This window comes from Carlito syrichta, unplaced genomic scaffold (genome assembly GCF_000164805.1).
Source record: "Carlito syrichta isolate Samal-C Ts95f unplaced genomic scaffold, Tarsius_syrichta-2.0.1 Scaffold287521, whole genome shotgun sequence".
In the NCBI taxonomy this organism is placed as follows: domain Eukaryota; kingdom Metazoa; phylum Chordata; class Mammalia; order Primates; family Tarsiidae; genus Carlito; species Carlito syrichta.
The window spans coordinates 1,643-14,161 of record NW_007231617.1 but is presented as its reverse complement, the minus strand read 5'-3'; the positions used below and the strand labels follow the sequence as shown (position 1 = coordinate 14,161).

The following is a 12,519-nucleotide window of genomic DNA, read 5'->3' as shown; positions in this document are numbered from 1 at the left end:
AAAGGATTGACAGTGGTAGGAAACCATGAGGGGGCAGGGGAGGGAAAGGGAGGTGGGATTAATGGTAGTCAATATCTGTCTGGGGATGGGGAGACACCCCTTATTAACAAGGGTGCCTGAACAATCCACATTTGTATACCTAACCCTTAACTGTACCCCACTATTTTATAATAAAAAATATGTTAAAAAAAAGAAAAAGAGGAGACCCCTGCCCCGCCCCCGACTGATTGGCCCCTCTGCAGTGTCTGGCCCGGCTGGCAGCCCGACCTGCATTACGTGGCTCGGCGGCATCCAGGGCGCCTAGCTGCGCAGCCAGGCATGGACCCTCAGGCTGCCAGGGCCCACGCGCTGGGGGCCTTAGAGCCGCCTCGGGGCCTGCCGCTGCCGAGCGCACGGGAGGCGCCCCCTGGCCCGGAGGCTGACTTTGCCACAGCTGACCACCCTGGTCAGAAGAGAGATACTAAGAAGGCCATGGATGGATGAGCCAGTGGAGCACAGAGCATCCCTACCAATAGTCCCACCAATGGCGAGGGCCCATGCTGGAGAGGAAGGTTTTACTGTGGTTGATGAGGATTCTGATGGAGAGGTGAATACCTGGGAGCTGTCAGAAGGGACAGACTGTCCATCCAAGGAACAGACTGGCGATCTTTTTCATGAGGACTGGGACTTAGAGTTGAAAGCAGACCAAGGGAATCCATACGATGCTGACGATATCCAGGAGAGCATTTCTCAAGAGATCAGACCCTGGTTGTGCTGTGCTGCACAAGGAGACATGATCTATGACCCCAGTTGGAACCATCCTCCTCCACTGGTACCCCATTATTCCAAGATGGTTTTTGAAACGGGACAGTTTGATGATGCCGAAGATTGAGTGTGGTACTTTCAGCCTCTGGGTGGGGGGCCCCTCCAGGCCAAGGTCTCTTTTCCTGTCTTTGAGGTGAGATGTCATACCTGAGAATGTGCTCCCAGAGATCCCTGAGTCTGGGGTACACAGACTGATGTTTGATATGGCCCTGCTGTACTCCCAGTTCTGTCCTTTGTTGTTTTTAATGGGTTCCTCCTTGGAACATGTGAGTGTTCTTGTTTGTGTCAAGAGGAGTTGTGTTCTTTATAAATAAAGGTAGAAAAATTTAAAAAAGAAAAGAAAAAGAAAAGCAGAAAATGTTTTTTATTATTAAATGTATGATGATAGTCCAAGAAGCAGAATATTTTATAAGAATTTAGTTTTAGTATTATAATTTTAAAATATATATAAAAAGACTCTGATATTTTATGTGGAATGTACACTTTATGTATGAAAGTCTATTTTTAATAATAAAGTTATACATTTGTTTACAAGTTATGACAACAAAGTTCTATGGGTCCTATTGTATAAAGACATAGCTCAATCATTTATTTAAAAATATTGATTTTCCTGAAAATTTTCCAAGAATAATAAAAAAACGAGTTTTGGAATAAACAAAAACTTTAAGCTAACTAGCAAAACAAGACTTGAACAAGCCAAGTAAAATGTGTCATTTTCTCAAATTAAATCCTAAGGTTATTATTCAAGGTACTAACTGGTGCCTTACAGTATAAGTATTAGAAAGTGGGCTTGGAAGCCGGTCTCGATGGCTCAGCCTGTAATCCCGCGCCTTTGGGAGGCTGAGGTGAGTGGATTCCTGAGCCCACGGGTTCGAGACTCACCTGGGCAGGCAAGACCTCATCTCTACAATAAATCAAAAAAAAAAAATTAGCTGGGCGTGGTATCACGTGCCTGTAGTTCCAGCTACTTGGAAGGCTGAGGTGGAAGGATTGCCATAGCCCAGCAGGTCGAGGCTACGGTGGCCGGGAGCGGCCACTGCACTCCAGTCTGGGCGACAGAGTGAGACTCCAACTCAAAAAAAAAAAGAGAGAAAGAAAGTGGGCTTGGAGATTACAGGCAAGATGGTGTCAGAGCTGGTCAGAGTGTGAAAGTCTCTGCATAGGTGAGTGTACAGAAAAACTAATCTACATCTGTGTGTGCAAGTAGGTGAGTGAAAGTCTAATTGAGGGAAGACATGGGATCAAGAGCCTGGGGTCCCCTGCAGAAACGACTACAATTTGTCACTGCTCTGAATTTGTTACCCACTGCATGCAGAAAGATCCCAAATCCCTGGAGCATCTCCTGGGAAAAGTCAGAAGCAATCAGCTGGCACCTGGCCCACACCACAACTCATAGCAATAGGCCAGGCATAGGGAGCAGGGACTGTGGAGAAAGTGCAGGGAGGAAATCTGGTGCTGAAACATACCAGAGGAAAAAACATGGACCACCACCATTTTCTCTGTCCTGGAACTGGGCAGAGATCTGCTTCCCCCCGCCCCAATTCTGAGCTGCCTGCAGCCTGCGCAGCCTGCATCTTTACACTCCTTTGAAATTGACCGTTGTTGCCGGGCTCGGTGGCTCAGCCTGTAATCCCACACTTTGGGAGGCCAAGGTGAGTGGATTGCCTGAGCCTGCAGGTTCGAGACCTGCCTGGGCAACCTGGTGAGACCTCATCTCTACAATAAATCAAAAAATTAGCCGGGCATGGTAGCTCGTGCCTGTAGTTCCAGCTACTTGGAAGGCTGAGGTGGAAGGATCACCAGAGCCCAGCAGGTCGAAGTTGCGGTGGCCGGGAGTGGCCACTGCACTTCAGTCTGGGCAACAGAGTGAGACTTCAACTCAAAAAAAAGAGAAAAAAAGAAATCGACCATTGTTTACCCAGAGAGGATACTCCAAGTGCATGATACCAGAGAGACAGACACCCCACCCTTACACTGGACCAAACACAGATGCATGAAATCATAGCGGGTTACCTAGCAGCAGACAATTTGGGAGCTTTTCTAGGGAAAATCTGCTGGAGCGAGCTGAACACTGACAGTGAGGACTGCAGAGGGAACGCAGGGAGGGAGCCAAGGCAAACTCCCAAGGAAGCAGCAGAAAGAGACCACCTCAAGCCTGGACAGGGCTCCAGAGTCTTACCACCAGGTCACGAGATCCAGAGACTGGTAACTGCTGGGAAGGGAGCAATAGCTCCTTGCAGAGAAACTGAGAAGACTGGCTAATGCCTGGGTGGAGAAGTGCTCCAGGACAGCCTCTGTGAAATAGCTAAACTATATCTTGAGAACAGGTGCTGATCTGTGTGTTGTGTTGGGGCTGCTCTTTGCGACTTCAGAGAACACTGCTCCCAGTACACAAGCTCTGCAGATATCAATAGATGTGGAGCCCCAGACGATCTACCCTCTACCCTGAACCAGCTGCTGGGCAATAGAAGCAGGCAGTGGAATAGACTGAGAAGGAAGCTGGTGGTGGTATTGGTTGTTTGTTTGGTTATCCTGTTTGGTTGCTTTGTTTGTTGGTTGATTTTCTCTTTTCTTTCCTTCTTCTATTCCTCTTTCTTTAATATTTCTCTGCTTTCTGTGTATTTTTTTCTTTTTTTATTTTTATTTTCTCCTCCTTTCCCTTTTTTCCCCTCCTTCTCCTCATTCTTTTCCCTCTTAAACTCTGTTTTGTAATCAGGGGCTATGCAAGCATACCCAGTGTAAGGTCATATTGTGCTGAGATGGAGAGCTAGTCTCAGCTGGCCTGTTCACAAGACAGCAAATATTATGACCTGCCAATAAGTTCTGAATCCTTGCAGCTCCCCTCATCCCCTAGTAAGTGTCAATATTGTAAAGAGGCAGCACAATGCCACACCTTCAGCCCTACTTCATAATTGAATAAGTCCAGAGCCCCAGCTCAAAGAAAGACAAAAGGTAGAGCAAATGTCAGAAGGGACTGAATCTCCATTTTCAGCTGAGCAACAGAATTGAAGAGAAAGATAGGAGAACTGCTACAAATGAAGAAAAACCAATAAAGAACTGCTGGTAACCACAGGCCCAGTAAAGAGTCAGTGCTAGAAAGAACAACTATGGGGGCACAAACAATGGCCATATCTGAAAATGACAGTACTGTACTGTCAGAGGATCATTGGATAGAATGAATAAAAATCAAGAAATGCAAGGGCTAAAACTACACAAAATTGCAACAGACCTGGACAAACTCAAGCAAGTGTACTTAAAAATAAAGAACTCCATCCAAGATATAAATGATAAACTGATAAGCACAAGAAGCAGAATTGACCAAGAAGAAGAAAGAGTATTAAAACTGGAAGACCAAAATATGGAATTAACCCAATATATTAAAATATAGGAATAAACCCCAAGAAGGAAGAAGAAATCTTCCAAGAGGTGTGGAACTTTATCAAGAAATCAAACCTACATCTTATTGGAATACCTGAAATAGAAAGAGAAACAGAAAACACCTTGGAACAAGCATTCCACGAGGTCATTCAAGAAAACTTTCTTCATCTGGCCAGAGAGATGACTATACAAGTACTAGAGATTCAGAGAACCCATTCAAGACATCGTGTGAGAAGACCAATCCCCAGACATTTTGTAATTCACCTACACAAAGTAGGTGTAAAAGAAAAACTCCTAAAGGCAACAAAGAAAAAAAGGTCAGACTACCTACCAGGGAGATCAATCAGAATTACTGCTGACTTATCTGCAGAAACACTACAGGCCAGAAGGAATTGGACCCAATCTTTAATGTTCTCAGAGATAAACAATTTCAAACAATAATTTCCTACCCAGTCAAGCTAAACTTCATCCATGAGGGAGAATTAATACCCTTCCCAGACATCCAATCCCTAAGAGAATATACTGCTTCAAGACCAGCTCTACAGGAGATGCTTAAAAAGGTGCTGTGCACAGAAGAAAAAGAAACAAAAGAAAGACCATCTACTTCCCAAGCTCACAAACACAGAAGCAACAGAACACACAGCATACCTATAAAAATGAAAACATGCACGTATATGAACACAAAAGCTAAACAAAAACAAAATAGTCTTATAAGAACATTATGACAGAGGCAAACACATTTACTAGTCAGCCTGAATGTGAATGGACTAAATGCCCCAATGAAATAACATGATGGAAACTGTCTACAGGAAACTCATCTCACCACAAAGAATGCCCACAGGCTCAAAGATAGAGGATAGAAAATGCATTTCCAGGTGAATGGATCACAGAACAAGGCAGGAGTCGTGATCTTAATATCAGACAAAACAGCCTTTAAGCTATCAAAAATTAAAAAGATAAGGAAGGACACTACATACTGATAAAAGGATACTATATACTGATAAAAGAAATATCCATCCTAAACATATATGCACCCAACACAGGAGTACCGGCTTTTATAAAGCAGCTACTAAGTAAACTAAAAAAAGATATTGCTTCTAACACTATCAGACCTGAGAACTCAAATACCACTAGCAATCCTAGATAGATCATCGAGGCAAAAATCAACCAAGAGATCTGGAACCTCAGCTCGATGCTTGACCAAATGGACTTCGTAGATACTACAGAACACTCCACCCAACAACCACAGAACATACATTCTGCTCTTCACCACATGGAATGCATGCCAAGTTCAACCACATTCTGGGCCACAAATCAAGCATAAACAAATTTCACAAGATGGAAATACTGCCATGCACCATCTCAGACCAAATGGAATAAAAATCAACAATAAAATTCCCCCAAACTCACAAAGACATGGACATTAAACAGCATGATGCCGAACAACTCCTGTGTCAACTAAAAGTCGAAACAGAAAATAAAGAATCCTGGAAACTAATGAAAATGAAGAAATATCGTACCAAAACATCTGGGATTTCATGAAAGCAGTACTGAGCAGGGAATTTATATCTTAATGAGCACACATCAATTAAATAGAAAGATAGCAGCAATCTGACAGCCTAACAAATCACCTAAGGGAGCTGGAAAGGCAAGACCACCCAAACCCTAACTTCAATAGAAGAATCCTGATCACCAAAAGTAAAAGCCTAAATATGGGACATAGAAGACAAGAAGATCACAGAAAAAAGTCAGTGAAACAAAGATCTGGTTCCTTGAAAGGATAAACAAGATTGATGGACCCCTAGTCAGAATGACCAAGAAAAAGCCCAAATAAAGAGGATGAGAAATACAAAAGATCAAGTCACAACTGACCCTGAACAAATACAAACGATTATCAGTGATCACTACACACACCTGTAGGGAAGCAAACTTGATAACCTAAATGAAATGGAGACTTTCTGACATCACAAACCCTCCCAGGGTTGAAACAAGAGGAAATAGAGATCCTAAATAGATCAACAACAATGGAGAAAATTGACTGTCATAAGAAAACTACCAAAAAAAACCCATAGACCAGATGGAGTTCCAGTGGAATTCCACAAAACATACAAAGAGGAGCTATAACCAATCCTATAGAAAGTATTCCAGGCAATCAAGAAAGACAGAAAGCTTCCAAATATTTTTTTTTCTTTTTGACTTGGAGTCTCACTCTCACCCAGGCTGGAGTGTAGTGGCATGCTCATGGCTACTGCAGTGTGGAACTGCTGGGCTCAGGCGATCCTTCCACCTCAGCCTTCCAAGTAGCGGAACTGCAGGCATGCATCACCACTCCCATCTGATATTTTTATTTACTGTAGAGTCAAGGTCTCACCATGTTGCTCAGGCTGGTCTCAAACCTCTGAGCTCAGGCAATCCTCTAACCTCCACCTCCCAAAGTGATGGGATTACAGGCACAAGATACTACACCAGGCCCCCCAAATAATTTTATGAAGCTAACATCACACTGATACCCAAACCAGGTAAAGATCCAACTAAGAAAGAGAACTACAGGAAAATATCCTTGATGAACATAGGTGCAAAAATGCTCAACAAAATTCTAGCAAATTGGAACAAACCAAACATCTAAAAAATTATCCACCATGACCAAGTAGGCATCATCCCTGGGATGTAGGGCTGGGTCATCTTCTGCAAGAGCATAAATGTAATTAAATACATTAACAGATGTGAAAACAAGAACATGATTATATCATTTTGATAAATTCCAGCATCACTTCTTTATAAAAACACTTAAACACCTAGGCATAGTGGGAACATCCCTCAAAATAGTAAGAGCCATTTATGAGAAATCCACAGTCAGCATATTGCTAAATGGACAGAAATTAGAAACATTTCCCATGAAAACTGGAAAAAGACAAGGTTGCCCACCCTCACTTCTCCTGTTCAACATATTATTGGAAGTCCTAGCTAGAGCAATCAGACAAAAGAAGGAAATCAGGGGTATCCAAATAGGAAAGAGGAACTCAAGTTATCCCGCTTTGCTGATGATACCTCAAAAATCCAAGAGAATCTGTCAAAAAGCTCCTTGAACTGATAAAGGACTTTGGCAGAGTCCCATGTACAAAATAAACATGCAAAAGACAGTCACATTCTTATACACCAACAGCAAACCAGCAGAGAACCAAATGAAAAATGCAATCCCATTCACATAGCCACAGAAAAAGTGAAATACCTCAGCGTCTTCCTAATCAAAGAAGTGAAAGTCCTTTACAATGAAAACTACAAAACACTGCTCAAAGATGTCAACAATGACAAAAACAAACAGGAAATAGTCCATGCTCATGGACAGGAAGAATGAACATTGGCAGATGTACATCCTACCAAAGGCAATCTACAGATTCAATGCTATACCCATTAAATTACCGACATTGTTCTTTTCAGAACTGCAAACTACAATACAGAAATTCATATGGAAATGTAAATGACCACGAATAGCCAAAGCAACCCTTAGCAAAAGAAACAAAGAGGGAGGTGTCACATTTCCAGACATCAAACTTTATTATAAGAATACAATAATCAAAACAACATGGTATTGGTACAGAAGAGGCACCTAGACCAATGGAACAGGATAGAGATTCCAGAAGCAAAACTTCAATTTCTCAACAACTCATCTTTGATGAAATCTCCAACAATCACTGGGGAAAGGAGAACCTATTCAGTAAGTGGTGCTGGGAAAACTTTCTGATCATGTGCAGAAGAATGAAACAGGACCCTTCCCTATCACTATATACAAAAATTAACTCCAAGTGGATCAAAGACCTAAATGTAAAACCCCAAACTTTAAGAATCATAGACAATGCAGAAGACACCCCTACAGAACTCAGAATAGGCAATCAATTCCTGATCTAAACCCCCAAAGCCCATGCTATAAGAGATAAAATTGACAAGAGGGACCACTTCAAACAGAAAAGCTTCTGCAAAGCAAAATAAGCCATCAAGAGAGTGGGGACACAGCAACAGAATGGGGAAAAATATTTGACAACAGCATATCTGGCAAAGGCCTAACATCCAGGATGCACAAGGAACTCCAATGTGCTGAAAGGAAAAAAAAAAACAATCCCATTAAAAAGTGGACAAAAGACATGAATTGACACTTCTCAAATGACGACATACGAGCAGTCAACAGGCACATGAAAAAAATGCTCAGTTTCACTAATCATCAGAGAAACGGAAATCAAAACCACATTGAGATACCACCTAACTCCAGTAAGAATGACCATCATTAATAAAACAAGCCGGGCTCAGTGGCTCAGCCTGTAATCCCACGCCTTTGTGAGGCTGAGGTGAGTGAATTGCCTGAGCCCGCTGGTTCAAGACCCACCTGGGCAGCGAGACCTCATCTCTACAATAAACAAACAAAAAAAAATCAGCTGGGCGTGGTAGCGCATGCTTGTAATTCCGGCTATTCGGAAGGCTGAGGCGGAAGGATCACTGGAGCCCAGCAGGTCGAGCTGTGGTGGCCGGGAGTGGCCACTGCACTCCAGTCTGGGTGATAGAGTGAGACTCCAAATCAAAATAAATAAATAAATAATAAAACAAAAACAATAGATGCTGACTAGGATGTGAAGAAAAGGGAACACTTTCACACTTTTGGTGGGAATGCAAACTAGTTCAACTCTATGGAAAACAGTGTGTTGATTCCCAAGAATCTAGGTCTTCCATAAGACCTAGCAACCCCCTTCTGGGAATATACCTGGTGAAACTTAAACCACTCTACAAAAAAGATACTTGCACATACATGTTTATTGAAGCACTATTCTCAATAGCAAAACCATGGAACCAACGATGCTGCCTATCGAAACTGGACTGGATAAAAAAATGTGTTACATATATCCAATGGAATATTATGCAGCCATAAAGAGAAACAAAATTTTGGACGTTGTAGCAACTTGGATGGATTTAGAGTCTATAATACTCAGTGATCTATCACAGAAACAAAGAACAGAATACCACATATTCTCACTCATAAGTGTACCCTGAACATTAACCAATAACACAATAAGAAAAGGATTGGCAGGAGCAAGATGCTGCCAGGGGAGGAAGGGGGGAACATAACTTCAATAAGGGTACCTGATCATACCAGGTGAAGTGAGGACCAAAGGGAGGACCAGACTTTACCTGTACAATAGCCATTTGTATACCTAAATCTGAATTGTACTCCACATTTTTAAAATAAAAATAATTTTAAAAAATACAAATAAAAAAGTAGGTTTACAAAAATAGTTTACCAGAAACAATGTATTACCCATACTTGAAACTATAGCTCTAAAAATAAATCATGACATCATGGTCCTACTCAAAATAACCCATGTATATTTCTAACATATGTAAAAACAGCATTTATTTGGCTTATTTCACAGAGTATTGGATAACAAGGGTTGGGTGGATAAATAAGGGAATGATTTTACTAGCTACAATTGTAACTATCTCAGAGCTTGTAAAGCCCCCACAATGTTTATCAAGAAGAAAGAAAAACAAGAACAAAATAAACATTTTCTTGTAAGAAACCTTTGTTGCCCCAGACATTAGACACAATGGAGGAGCAGAAAAGATGATAAAACAAATGACCTTTTTTTCCTCTTTTCTTGGATGGGGGTAAAAGTGAGCAATGTCAGTAAAGTACTTTTTCCACATTCAACTCAGAAACATAGCTTTCTTTTTTTCTTTTCTTTTCTTTTTTTGAGTTGAAGTCTCACTCCGTCACCTAGACTGGTTGGGTGGATAAATAAGGGCAGACCTGCTGAACTCTGGCAATCCTTCCACCTCAGCCTTCCAAGTAGCCAGAATTGCAGGCATGTGCCACCACGCCCAGCTGATTTTTTTTTTTTTTTTTATTGTAGAGATGAGGTCTCGCTGCCCAGGCGGGTCTTGAACCCGCGGGCTCAGGGAATCCACTCACCTCAGCCTCCCAAAGCATGGGATTACAGGCTGAGCCACCAAGCCCGGCTAAGAATACAAAGTTTAATTCCAGTTCGTATTCTAAAATATTTTTATTTGATTTACTATATTAAATTTGTTAAATTAGAGAGGAGGCTGAGCTCGCACGGAGAAGGCGGACGCCGGGAAGCCCTGCCCTCATGAGCGCGGCAGTAAGGGGTCGGTGCCAAAGAGAGATGGAGGTTGGGTGGCCCGGCCCAGGCTGTGCTCGGTGAACTCGCATGAGCTCGCCCCGGTCATCTTCCGCAACCGCAGTCCATGCAGCAGGTTGCCCATGTGGCTCACTTCGACGGCAAGCCGCAGCCCTCCCCGATGCTGCTGCCCGGAATGGGCTGTGGCATCCACAGCTACCGAGGTCACCTTTGGCTTTTCAGAGCCACAGGGACAGATGGTGGGCTTCTGGTTAACCAAACTGAATTATTTGTGCTATCTCTCAATGTTGATGGACAACCTACTTTTGCCAACATCACACTGCCAGTGTACACCCTGAAAGAGCGATGCCTCCAGGTTTTCAGAAATCTGGTCAAACCTGAGGATTACAGGAGACTGGATATCATGAGATCCCTCTCTGAAGGTCTGGAAGACCCAAATGTGCAGAAAGACCTGCAACAGCTGACACAGGAACACATTGAAAATCAGCGAGTGAAAGAGGAGACGGAAGAGTTTAATTGAAACTTGCTCTCTTTCATCTCAGTTTTTGAGGGTACCAACAAGTCTTGGTCTAGATATAGGACTCGTCACTCTCCATTTCAAAGTGTCTTATTCTGGGGATAAAATACGCTCCAATATGCTCCATTGCTTAGGAGAAAGTTAACTGACTTCACTAGATTTTGTGATGTCTAGGGACATACATCACAAAAAGTAATGCCTGCCATTACTGGAAGTGTTTATCAGGAGAAAGTAGTTGCATTTTTGCCTCCTAAGTCAAGAGTTTATGTGCAAGAATTGAGAGAACCATAATAGAGTATACCATAAGCTTAGGAGAAGAGCATGCTATAACCCAATAAATATGTAATCGGCTTGTGGACAATAGCACAGCCATTTTAGTTTTCTGCTTTAAAACATAACCTGTAGCTGTTTAAAGTTTCAGTTATGGGAAAAAACTGCAAAGCTCCAGTTCAAACTTTAACCCCTTCCCTGGACCCACTTTCCCCTTAGCAAAAACCAATCAGGTGCCAGGGGAAAATCACCTAAAGTTTCCAAATGTCTCTGCAACTTCACCAGCTAGTGGGCCAAGGTCAGCCCGAGTCAAGCTAGCCAATCCTCCATGATTGAGCTGACCACCAGTGGTTACTACTCAATTAAATGATAACAAGACTGGAAAGTCCCCCCAAGCTCCTCCTCCCTTTGTGTAAAAACATAAAAGGTGTCTGCTTAAGGAAGTCGGGGGCTCTGGGTATACTCCACTGCATTGGTTGTCGGCAGAGGTCCAGGCTCGAGCTTGCAAATAAAGACCCTCTTGAACTTTCATTGGAATTGGTTTTTGGTGGTCTCTCAGGTTGAACATTCGGCCACTATATTTGGGGGCTCCCCCGGGATCCCAGAGACCCCTGAGACCCCAGTCCAGAGGGTTCTCAGGCCGGCATTCCGTAAGTCACTCCTGGGTTAGCGCATCTGTGTCCTGTATCTCAGGTGGAGCTCCACACTTTGTTCTGAGGTCAGCATCAGGCTAGGCAGACGCACTGGAAAGCCGCCAGCCAGGGCTCATGGGAGACATCCCATGAACCCATCCAGAAGATGAGGTCTTCATCTGTGGGGAAGGTCAGACTCGTCGATGGTCTGTCTCTCCCCTATCGTACTTTCAGATTTGTTTTCGCGGCCGCTACTGTCTGTCTGTTGTCGTTTTCTCTTTCATCTTGTTGGTTGTGTTTGTTGTAACGACAGTACTGACAAATGAGATGGGGCAGGCACAGACAACGCCGTTAACTCTCATGACTGATCACTTTTCAGAACTAAAGGAAAGGGTGCACAATTTGAGTGTTGAAATTCACAAAAAGAAATTCTGGGATTTGTGTGCCACTGAGTGGCCTGCCTTCAATGTGGGCTGGCCACGAGAAGGGACCTTTCTAACAAGTGTTCTCTTTCAGGTCAAGAATGTCATCCTCCAAAGAGGCTCCCAGGGACACCCAGACCATCTACCTTATATACTGGTCTGGCAAGATATAGTGGAATTCCCTCCCCCTTGGGTGAAACCCTACCTTCCTACCCTATTAAAGGCATTGAGAGTGCTCACGTTGCAGGAGAAGGGGGTGGAACCTTTGGAGCCTCCGGAGAGTGTGTCATCACAGCCTCGGGAGAAGCAGAATCCCTTCCATAAGTCCCCAAAGAACCCCTTTTACCCCG

The 12,519-nt window shown here is 43.1% G+C and overlaps 2 pseudogenes; both read left to right on the top strand.

Moving 5' to 3' along the window:
* Positions 1-318: 318 nt before the first annotated feature.
* Positions 319-871, top strand: LOC103254805 (annotated as a pseudogene).
* Positions 872-9,690: 8,819 nt separating this feature from the next.
* On the top strand, positions 9,691-10,848 carry LOC110595172 (annotated as a pseudogene).
* The last annotated feature ends 1,671 nt before the right edge of the window (positions 10,849-12,519 follow it).